The following is an 11218-nucleotide window of genomic DNA, read 5'->3' as shown; positions in this document are numbered from 1 at the left end:
AAGCTTGTTCTTGATGCTTCACATCATTCGGCTGGTAATAATTGTCAGATGTTTAACTTACAAAATAACACAATTCATCACCATATAACAAACCGCCAACAACTGGACAGCGGTTTGGCGAAGACAAGCATCGGCTTTGAAATGCACGCACTGGCTGTTACTTTCGTCTTTCTGTCACTTTACACCAAGATCACCAAACGGACTAAAACAACAGCTGTGGCAAAATCTTCACTCAACACCGCATCATCATCGCAATGTTTGTTGCTATCTGGAGATATATGTCGCTGCATTTTCGGTATGCGGAAGCCAAACGGTTGCACCGCTCACTCCGCATGCATGAACCACACGTCACTTCCGCTCTTCCCCCACTATACCTCAGAGTCATTTCCAAACAGTAAAACTCCTTGATCACAAGAATTTATGTTTTTCTCAACAACCTAGAGCTTCTCCTGACTGAATTACAGTTAAAAAAAGCCACAGAGTTACCGTTAATAACGTGTTTGGATTACTGGAGAAAATAAAGTGTCTTGAAGTGGAGCTGTATCCTCTTAGCTTAGGGAGTAAACTGCCGCCATGTAAAACAACAGAAGAAGAAAACATTTGTAGTCTGTTTGTGATCACTGCAAGATGGTAAGGTCCTGATCCTTAACGTGTCTTTTTCCTTTCGCTTTTTCAACAATAAGGGAATGTTTTTACTATGATAAACATTTTAAGTGCTATATTAACATCCTTCGAGGTTATTATTGTTGTTACGGTCTGAAGACCGGAAAATGCTTTAGCGGAAGTGACGTGTGGTGAGAGCGGTGCAACCGTTTTGCTTCAGCATACCGAAAATGCAGAGACAATATACGCCCGTGCCCAGGCCCAAACCACAGCGCACCGGGAGTGGCTGACACACCAGCGACAAGTACAAGCGTTACTCCTACCTTACAGCTGTTTGCCCGGGGAGCCGAGGGCAATGGTGTGAAAGGCGGGATGCCAGGATGGTCCGACATTGAGAAGCGCTGTCATGACTACAGAACACGTAGCGACCCAGACGCTGGAACCCGGAAGAACACAGCAGGAGGCGAGCGTGGTAGATAAAGGATTTAATAGTGATGCGAGGAGGTAGTAACTTGAACAGGGCAAGAAGTGGGCTCCAAGCAGGAGGTCGAGGCTGGAGGCGTCACCGTTTGGTTCCTCGGAGAGGGACATAGCCGTCTTAGGAGCAGGACCGTGGAGCAAAGGCAGAGGCTCGTGGTGTGACCGTGGAGAGAAGATCCAACTGGGGATCCGGCAGAGGCAGACAGCAGCGACCACTCGTGGTAACAGATTCCTGAGGGTGAGTACGAAAAAGGGATTAGACAGAGTCTCGTCAAAAGCGTGGCAAGACTGTGACATAGACGAGGTGACCAACTATGCACCATCAGGGGCAAAGGACTGGCGAAGAATGATGATCCTGGTGCTCCTTAAAAAGGCAGGCGAGGTGATGAGGTGAGTGGTCGCAGCTGGGGTTAATCAGCAGCCGGGTGGAGAGGAGAGGAGAGTGGAGAGGGGGAGGAGACTGACAGAGGCACCATGACAAGCGCGCAGGAACGCGGGACCCTGTGGCGAGAGTCGAAGCGTCGCATCCATGCCACAGTACGGAGTCCGTGGGTCGACAGGGCGCTGCAAACTCCGCATCGTTTGGGGACAGGAAACGGGATCCAGACAGGCAGGCGCCAGCAACAAACTTTTCAACAAATCTCACTCCACAATCAGACAGTTTCCATGGCAACGCGCAGCGTAAACAGGAAGCGATTGAATCCAGCAATAGTAAAACAGAAAATTGGCGTTTTTTTCAAACCGTCAATAATTCAAAAATAGTTCGGTGAAGTTAGAAAGATATTCACAGATTCGCACTTCTGGGCTCAATAGCTCTTCAGAAAAACGTTCAAATATGACAGCAAGTATCTCAATCGTCTCAACACAGAGAGTCAACTACACAACTATTTCTAAAGAAAAAAGATTGTTTTTTTACCCGTTTAATAAAAAGTGTTCTCTTCGGGCTGCAGATGGCGAGACGGAAGCGAGACGGCTGCTAAGGGACCGTCTACAAAGTGAAGCTTCCAGAAAAGGCCATTCTGTAAAAGTCAATAACCTCTCAGAAACAAATAAATATCGACTTTTGTGTGAACTAGTGATTGAGATTCGTCACCATATTTGTGCTACAATAAAGATTTTGATTTTAACCATTTTAATAGATATGAAGCATGAAAAATATGCTCAATAGCTGTAGGAATATTAAAGTTAGAGTCACCAAACTTTCTGCACTGACTAATGATGAGTTTAAGGGTCAGCTACATCAAAGATTATTGCAGAAATTTACATTTTTAAATTTTTTTGATTTTTTTTGTATGAAAATATGGATCATATTTGGTCTAAAATGCTTAATAGCTCTGAAGATATTAATGTTAGAGTCGCCAAACTTTCTATACTGATTAATAGAGCTGTCAGGCGATTAAATTTTTTAATCGCGATTAATCGCATTGTCCAGAGTTAACTCGTGATTAATCGCAAATTTACATGTGGCCTTTTTTTAAGGAAAAAAATGTGTAGTACGTGGAATTTAGCAGTTCTACATTAATTATGAAAACAAGAATGACAAAATTAATAGTTTTCATCAGAAATACTTTATTTTGTAACATTGTATTGAGATAAACTTTCTTAACAATAAAAGGCTGTAACATAAAATGCCTAACAAAAGCCCAAGTGCAAGTGAAGGGCATTTTAAATTCAAAACTTCAATCAACGTTCGGTAAAATAAAATAAAAAACATCAAAAATAAAATTTCCATAACACTTTCATGTTCATTTTTTGTCAGGACCAAATCTTTTCCTCCTCTGCTGAACTACAGTAATAAATGAAATAGAGATTTATCATTTCCAATGAACTTTTGTTTTTTAAAACATTAAAGACTGAGAAAAGCGGGATACTCTGTGGATAGTTTGACAGTCTGTTACTGCCGCCGCGTTCTCTGGCTGCAGCTCAATGCAGCGACGTGTCCAGCGGAGCTCACGCCATGAATATGCCGGCAGACAGACCGCTATACTGGGGCTGGATCACGCTTAAACCTCCAGAACATTTAAAACGTCCCCCGGTGCGCTTGCTGTTCGGAACGTCGGGGGTCTGCAGCTCTCGGGACGCGGCGCCGGACGCGAGCCGGTACCAGCAGACGTGGTACTGGACGCGAGCCGGGTTAGGGTGCAGGAGCTCTCCAAGTCCTAGCGCCGGTCGGTTTTAGCTCGCAGCTCGGAGGTTGGAGACCCGCCGGTGATCTAGTGAGAGCAGCCGGTGAGTTAAAGGGCGGGACGCCAGCGAGCGCGGTATGGAAAGGCACGTATGAGAAAAATCTGCGATTAATGCGTCAAAAAAAAATTGTCGGCGTCAAGCACATGTCAGATTAATGCGTTTTTAACGTGACAAATCTGACAGCCCTACTGATTAACAATAAGCTCATTGTTCTACTACAACAAAAATTATTGCAGAAATTTACTTTTTTTATTTTTTTATATTTTTTGTATGACAATATGGATGATATTTGGTCTAAAATATTTAATAGCTCTGAAGATATTAAAGTTGGAGTCACCAAACTTTCTATACTGACTAATGATGAGCTCATTGTTCTACTACAACAAAGATTATGGCAGAAATTTACTTTATTCTTTTTTTAAAATAATTTTTTTACATGATTTTCGATCATATTTGGTCTAAAATGCCTAATAGCTCTGAAGTTATTAAAGTTAGAGTCTCCAAACTTTCTGTACTGACTAATGATGAGCTCATTGTTCTACTACAACAAAGATTATTGCAGAAATTTACTTTATTCAGTTTTTAAAGTGTGTGCAATTATCAACGCAAGGCCAACCCAAGGCTCTTTCAGCATGGCGCCCCACAGTTGGTTGGGCTCTGTGCAGGCTGCGCCCCAAACTGTTCATCCGAGGCTTTGTCATTTACAATTGACCACATTTATAACCAAATTTTCGTCACAGCGAAAATGCAATACAGTACTATGGAGACAAAATCTCAAGGATAAGGAATATACCCAGCAAACCCATTTCAGACGGCACGCTTTAGATAAACGGAGAAAAAAAGAAAAAATACATCTGCTGCTCACCTTGCTGACGTGGCTTTTGCTCTCACTCACGATCAGATCACTCTGTGTTCGTATCTCCCGAATGAAGCAATACAGGAGCACTTTGAACAATACCCCCTCAATCTTGAACTTTTTTGGACACGGTCACCTCTCACTGTACTGTGCTCTTGTCATATTCGGATCAAAATGTGATGGGACTCTCTCCGCGAGAGGGAAACGCCACAGCCGTCTGTTCCGCGAGGCCGTGGCCCGACGCTCGGGCGAGCTGTCCAGGGGATCGCGCGCCGCACTCTCCGGCTCACCAGCGTCTGCGGATCCTATGCCAAAAGTGGCATATTGGATCGCTGCCCGCAGGGAAACATCTCTCTGGAGCTCTCATCTCTCCACCTGAGCCTGCGGAGGCTGCTGCTCATCACCCAGAGAGAGCGGGGAAACCCGGACCTGTGCAGCAGCTCATCGTGGGAAACTCCGGTGTAGTCTAGTTAAGTATCGCGAGACAGAATGAGAGGAGAGAGAAGACGAGCGAGGGAGACAAGCAGGATGTGTTGAACTGGACGTGTGTTTAATAAATGAAGATATTCTAAGTTAATGGACTGTTTATTGGATCAACACACAACATTATAATGGCGACGAGGATTGAGTTGGAAGTGAACCTCATGGCAAAGAAGGACATCTAGGATTTTACGTCCCTGCTCCCGAAAAGACCAAAGGAAGGAAAAGAAAATGTCTTCGGATGTGCAACACCAAGGAACCCCACAAACTGCGCTAGGACCCAGCTATGCTCAGCTAGCCCCGCCGGTACCGCTGAACCTCAGCGCATCGGATTTATTCACGGAATATAATCTGTGGATGGACTTATAATTTTTTCGAAGTTGCCAGTGGAACTATTCGAGCACAAGATTCGGTGATAAGAGCCACGCTGTTGCATTGTATTGGAGCACCGACTCAGAGGATTTTCGCTAATCTGCCTGGAAACAAAGGTACACATGCACAGACTGTCGCTGCGCTCAACGCGTATTTCACATCAAGGAGAAATGTTGTCCTAGAAAGACACAAGACACAAGACACAAGTTTAGACTACGTGCTCAAAATTACTACGCTCATTCCTAGGAACCTGTGGTTTTATGATGAAGTTCATACCAAACTATGCAAACTTATCAGGACCATTGCAGAAGCTGACAAGGAAAGGACAAGTGTGTATATGGACAAGTGAAGCAGATAGCTCATTTCAAGCTATGAAGGAAGCGTTGGTGAGTGAGCCATGCCTGGCCTACTTTAAACTAGATGCTCTGACCATAGTCGTTAGTGATGCAAGTCCAGTAGGACTAGGTGCAGTTTTGCTACAGACCCAGTTAGATGGGCAGAAGAAGCCAGTAGCATATGCAAGTCGTTCCTTGACCCCAACTGAACATCGGTATTCTCAGATTGAACGTGAGGCTTTAGGTTGTGTTTGGGCTGTAGAACATTTTAGAACGTATTTGTGGGGAGGCAAGTTTATTTTGCAAACTGACCACAAACCTCTCATTTCCATGTTTAACCCAGACAAAACTACGCTGACACCTCCGAGAACACAGAGACTTGGACTGAGATTACTACCATATGACTACAAGAGAGAATATATCGCAGAAGTGTCAAATGTTGCAGACATACTTTTGAGACTTCCTTTATTCGAGACAGAAAACATTGAGTATGTGGAAACTTATGTGGACAGAGTATTGTCATTGACAATATATGAAGTTCAAGCTATGAGCATACAAGACATAAAGCAGAAAACTGAAGAGGATGAAACGCCGAAACGATTAAACAAACTTCTTGAGACAGGAGTATGGCCAAACCCAGTTTAAGAGGACCTGCAGCCGTACAGCAGATGTGTAAGAGAGTTGAGTACATATGATGGACTCATTCTGAGAGGAAACAGGATAGTGCTGCCCACAGTGATGGTGAAACAAGCACTGAGGATTGGACATGAGACTCACCAAGGGGTGGTTCATACTAAACAGTATCTACAGATTAAATTTTACTGGCCGAACATGGACTTGGGTGTAGAAAGACTGATCAGAAACTGTTCCGCTCGTGACCTCAACCAACCACTTCTGGAAGATCAACCCTTACAACCATTAGAACTACCACCAAGACCATGGACTAAGATTGGTTTGGACCTATTAGGTCCTATCCAGAACCAGTAAATTATGACAGTGATAGATTACTCACTTCATTTCCGGAGGCAGTAGTCATCTCAGACATTTTAACCAGCCATGTTAATGTTTGGAAGAGACATTCACACTAAATGTCTAAATATGAAAAGTCAACTTCTAAAAGAAAAAGAGAAAGATACAGATGTCAGAAATCATCATTAAGAATACAAAAACAAGATGAAGACACATACTGACCAGACCAGCAGAGCAAAGGATCACGATTTCAAAGTTGGTGACATAGTTTACATAGCAAGCATGGAAAATGGAAAGCTGGATTCAGCATTCAGAGATAATCGCTATGTGCTGCTGAGAAACTCTTGAGACAACTCCTTTGAGATGGTCAATGCAGAGGATGGATCAAGACTGTTCAGGAATGTCAAACATCTGAGAAAAATGCCAGTGATGGTTGACTTTGACATGCCGAACCTTTCATCAAACAACAACGAAGAAAACCAGCATGAGACTGAGGACGTGTCTATTGCTGAACCGACTCCATCAGTGGAGACCCCACAGGACATCGGATGTCATCACTACCAGGAAGGGACAGATTAACAGAAAGCCCGTTAGATACAGAGAGACTTGAATAAGAAAAAAGTTAATGTTACATGTTTCTGTTTTCACATTTTGAATAATGGGTAAAGAGTGATTCATATTAAAAAAAAGAAAAAGCTACTGTATATTTTTGTTTGGAAATTGGATTTGTTTGTAATATGAAGTTTATTGAAAAAAGAAAGTTTTGTTCTAAACAAAGGAGGAAGATGTAGTATAGTTAAGTGAAGTATCGCAAGATAGAATGAGAGGAGATAGAAGACGAGCGAGGGAGACGAGCAGAATGTGCTGAATAAATAAAGATATTCCAAGTTAATGGACTGTTTATTGGATCAACACACAACATTAGATCCGGCATGTCTGTGTTGCCAGGTGCCAAACACTCTCAGGAGCAGTCATCAATAACATTAATAACTCTCCCCATCAACTCACTGTTAAATACCCCTCTGCTGAGATATTTATTATACATGCCGGCACCAACAACCTTAAGCTGCACCAATCTGAGACTCTTAAAGTGGACTTTATTAACCTCATTCACAACATCCAAGATTTAAACATAAACTGTATCATATCTGGACCACTTCCTGCACCCCGTTACGGAGACGTTATGTTCTCACGCATCTGTCAGCTTCACATTTGGCTAAAATCATATTGTCACTCCATGAGCATCCCATACATTGATAACTTCACAACATTCTACAATAGACCATATCTCTTCAAAGCAGACGGTTTACACCCCAACAATAATGGTTCCCATCTTCTTAGCTTTAACATTAATCTCACCCTCCGTTCTTTCCAAACCATTCCAAGCTGACGGTCAAACCAGGACACCCACACCCCTGATCCATCATTCTCTGCCACTCAGCATCACATACCAGTTCATATCACAAATAGATATTCCAACTTCAATTCTTTCCCAAGTGCCTCGCATGTCAGATGTCTCCGTCCAATTCACACAACAACAGTCACTAAACCCATCTCATGCTCACATCAGATTTTACCCACAACAATGAAAATGGCTGTTTTTAATGTCAGATCACTTTTAAACAAGTCTTTTATCATCAATGATCTGATTTTAGACCATGATTTAACTTGTCTGTTTTTAACTGAAACCTGGCTTGGCACTGATGCTCCAGCTATTCTCACTGAGGCTTCTCCACCTAATTTTAACTTTTTATTTTCAATCAGGGGAGGTAAGAAAGGTGGTGGCACAGCATCGATAGCTCACGAAACAATAATGTCTGAAAATATTGTATTCAATAAATATTCTTCGTTTGAGCATCATGCTTTTCTCTTTGGTGCCCCACCTGTTTTAGCTGTCACAGTGTATAGACCACCAAACCTGTTTTATTGAAGAATTTTCTGAATTTTTATCATCTCTTCACTTTAGGTTCAATAGGATTTTAATAACTGGTGATTTTCATTTACATGTTTATAAAAATGAGGATGTCTATGATCGTGAGTTTTTAAATCTTCTTAGCAGCATGGATTTTAAACAACATGTCACACAGGTCACTCACAACAGAGGACACACCCTCGACCTCGTCATCACCTACGGCCTGTCTGCCGGGGTGTCCTCTGTTGTTGATTTACCAATATCAGATCACTGCTGTGTGTTTTTTAATGTCACCAGTGAAATCCAGCAGGAAGCCTCAGTGAGAACTGTGAGGAAACGGTATATAAACCCTGAAGTGGCTGCAAGTTTTATTAATAATTTTAACCAAACTCCTGCTCAAACTTCATCTGCATCATGCACGGGCGGAGTGGGACAACTTTTCAGCCCAGGAGTTTAATGGTCAAGCCTGGCCCATTTTTCATTTTTCGCCACATGGAAAAATTAGGCAAGCATTTAGAATGTGTGTGTGTGTGTGTGTATGAAAATGTGAAGGAAAAATTGAACATTTTTTGAACATTTGAAAAAACATCACCATAATAACTCCAGAATCTACAGCATAAGTCACAACATAAGAAGTGAACTAGTTTCTGCAACATTAATTATTACTTTGTCACAGTCAATGGACATGAAATTTTATGTTTCTGTTGATATGAGCATAAATGTCTCCAAGTGGTCCTGACTAAGCATACTCCAGCCTGTTTTTAATGAACTTCAGAAAGAAGACGGTTCTGACATGAAACTTGGGAAAATAAAAGCTCAATGAGAATTTCTATGTCAGCCCAATATCTAGGTATCCATCTGTGAAAACGTTAGATTGTGTCAGTATTAGGGCTGAGAATCTCAGAGTCACGATACGATACAATATGATTCATGATACATGGCTCACGGTACCAACAGTATTGCAATATGGTAAACGTTGCAATAATCAATGTTACCTTGGTAATTTATGATATAGCAATTTTAAAACACAAATGTATCTTTTTATTTTCTTCTAAATCCTTTTTTAAGAATAATTTAAAACACAATATGTCAATTTTACGCCCTTTCCAACATTAAAATAACATTATCAAAAATACTAACATGTCTTTACCATAATTACATACATTTTAAGGTAATTAACAAATAGGCTAATAAACAAAGCTCTAGTTAAGAACCAAAATGAAGAGTAAATCAAATGGTCTCACTTCAAAGAGCAATAAATGTGGAAATAAAAAATTCACATTTGTTCAAATTCACTTTAATTTTACATTTTATGTTAGACAATGTGTTATTGTTGAGGAAACAACAATAACACATTGAGGCAACCTATGACCTTTCAGCCTGTTAATATATATGGTCATTGTTTTTTAAAGTGATGCCATTTGGTATTCAATTCTCCCTCCTTTTATTAAAATTTCCTGTCATAATCAACACTTTAATCACATGCTCCGCGTGTGTACCACTGCCATACACACCTGTTGGATCAATAACGCCGTTAGACGTCTCATTTGGATGGTCAGACGCTGCGCACGACTGGTGTGTTCAGGTTACTGCTGTTACCGCCCTCACAATCCATGTTATGTTACATTAAAACAGATCGCTGTCTGCGTCTACTTTACAAAAAATACAGACACAGCTCAGACCCTTTCGTTCACGACCGCTCTACCTCCCGCGTGTTCTCACTTGTGGAGCAGGTGGAGAGCACGCGCGTGGAGCCCCGCCCCTCCCTACTGCGGAGGAGCAGCGGAGAAAGTGACTAAACCCGCGCCACTATGTTTTAGGCATTTAGCGGCCCATACCGCTCGTTCCCATAACCACTATTGCTTCCTACACATTTCTTTACTGACTAATCATCCGTCTGGCCCGCGGCTGCTTCTCTGTCTGGCCCATAGACCGTCTAAATAGAACATTATTCACGTCAATGGTCCGGCCCAGACATGATGGTAAAGCGTGCTCTGGTGGACTCAACCAACTGTCAGAATTTAAAGGGGTGTTTATGTTAAATTGTAGCTCCAAAACTGACGGTGTCGTCTGTTAAAGGGACGGACGAACACAAAGATTCATTCATAATCTAACGTGAATAGTTTTTCCATGACGCGACTGACCGGCCCATGAATGAAGCGGCCCACCGGGAATCCTCCCGACTCTCCCGATTACCCCCTCCGCCCTTGGCATCATGTGGTTTTATTGTTGATGATTTTAATACCAGACTTCAGTCTTCCATCGATGCAGTGGCTCCATTCAAGACAAAAACATTAAGAACCACTATTAAAACACCCTGGAAGACTGACGACATTAAGCGTTTGAAACAGAAGTGCAGAAGAGTGGAGTGGAGTGGAGATACAGGAAGACAAAACTAATGATTCATAAAACAATTTTTAAAGAACAACTCAAAATTTACAATAACTCAGTTAAAAAGGCCAGAACACTATACTTTTCATACATAATTTAAGAAAATAAAATCAGTCCCAAATTTCTTTTTAAAACAATAGATATTTTAATAAATAAAGATTTGAATAAGTCCTCCATGCCGTCATCTAATGCTGCATGTGAGGACTTCACAGACCACTTCATTGATAAAATCAATGCTATTTTATCTAACATTTTATCTGTGCAATACTCTGGCTTTAACAGATCACCAGCATTGGTTTTACCAGAAGAAACACTGGGGAGTTTTGTCCTGGTTGATGCGGAAATGCTTGGTCGAGTTTTATCCCAAGTAAACACCAAAACCTGCCTTTTAGATCCCATTCCCACTTCACTTTTTAAAACATTTTATGGATTCTTTGAGTCTTTTAAACATAGTGAACTGCTCTCTTCAGACGGGTGTCTTCCCCTCTGCCTGTAAAACGGCGGTGGTGAGGCCCCTTCTGAAGAAGAGCAGTTTAGATCCTAATACTCTGGATAACTACAGACCTGTATCCAACGTACCGTTTTAAGTAAAATTATAGAAAAAAGTGTTGCTACTCAACTTCATGAGTTTTT

The 11218-nt window shown here is 41.7% G+C and overlaps 1 long non-coding RNA gene across 1 annotated transcript; it reads right to left on the bottom strand.

Annotated features, from left to right (window-relative positions):
* Nucleotides 1-1073: 1073 nt before the first annotated feature.
* On the bottom strand, nt 1074-2573 carry LOC118598299. The gene is made up of 2 exons (XR_004947430.1): nt 1404-2573; nt 1074-1315 (listed from the first exon to the last, which is right to left on the bottom strand). It is a non-coding gene; the product is annotated as an uncharacterized LOC118598299 (long non-coding RNA).
* Between the last annotated feature and the right edge of the window lie 8645 nt (nt 2574-11218).

Source organism: Oryzias melastigma, unplaced genomic scaffold (assembly GCF_002922805.2).
Source record: "Oryzias melastigma strain HK-1 unplaced genomic scaffold, ASM292280v2 sc00305, whole genome shotgun sequence".
Classification (NCBI taxonomy): domain Eukaryota; kingdom Metazoa; phylum Chordata; class Actinopteri; order Beloniformes; family Adrianichthyidae; genus Oryzias; species Oryzias melastigma.
The sequence above is the reverse complement of the archived record's forward strand: the minus strand, read 5'-3'. Positions and strand labels throughout refer to the sequence as shown.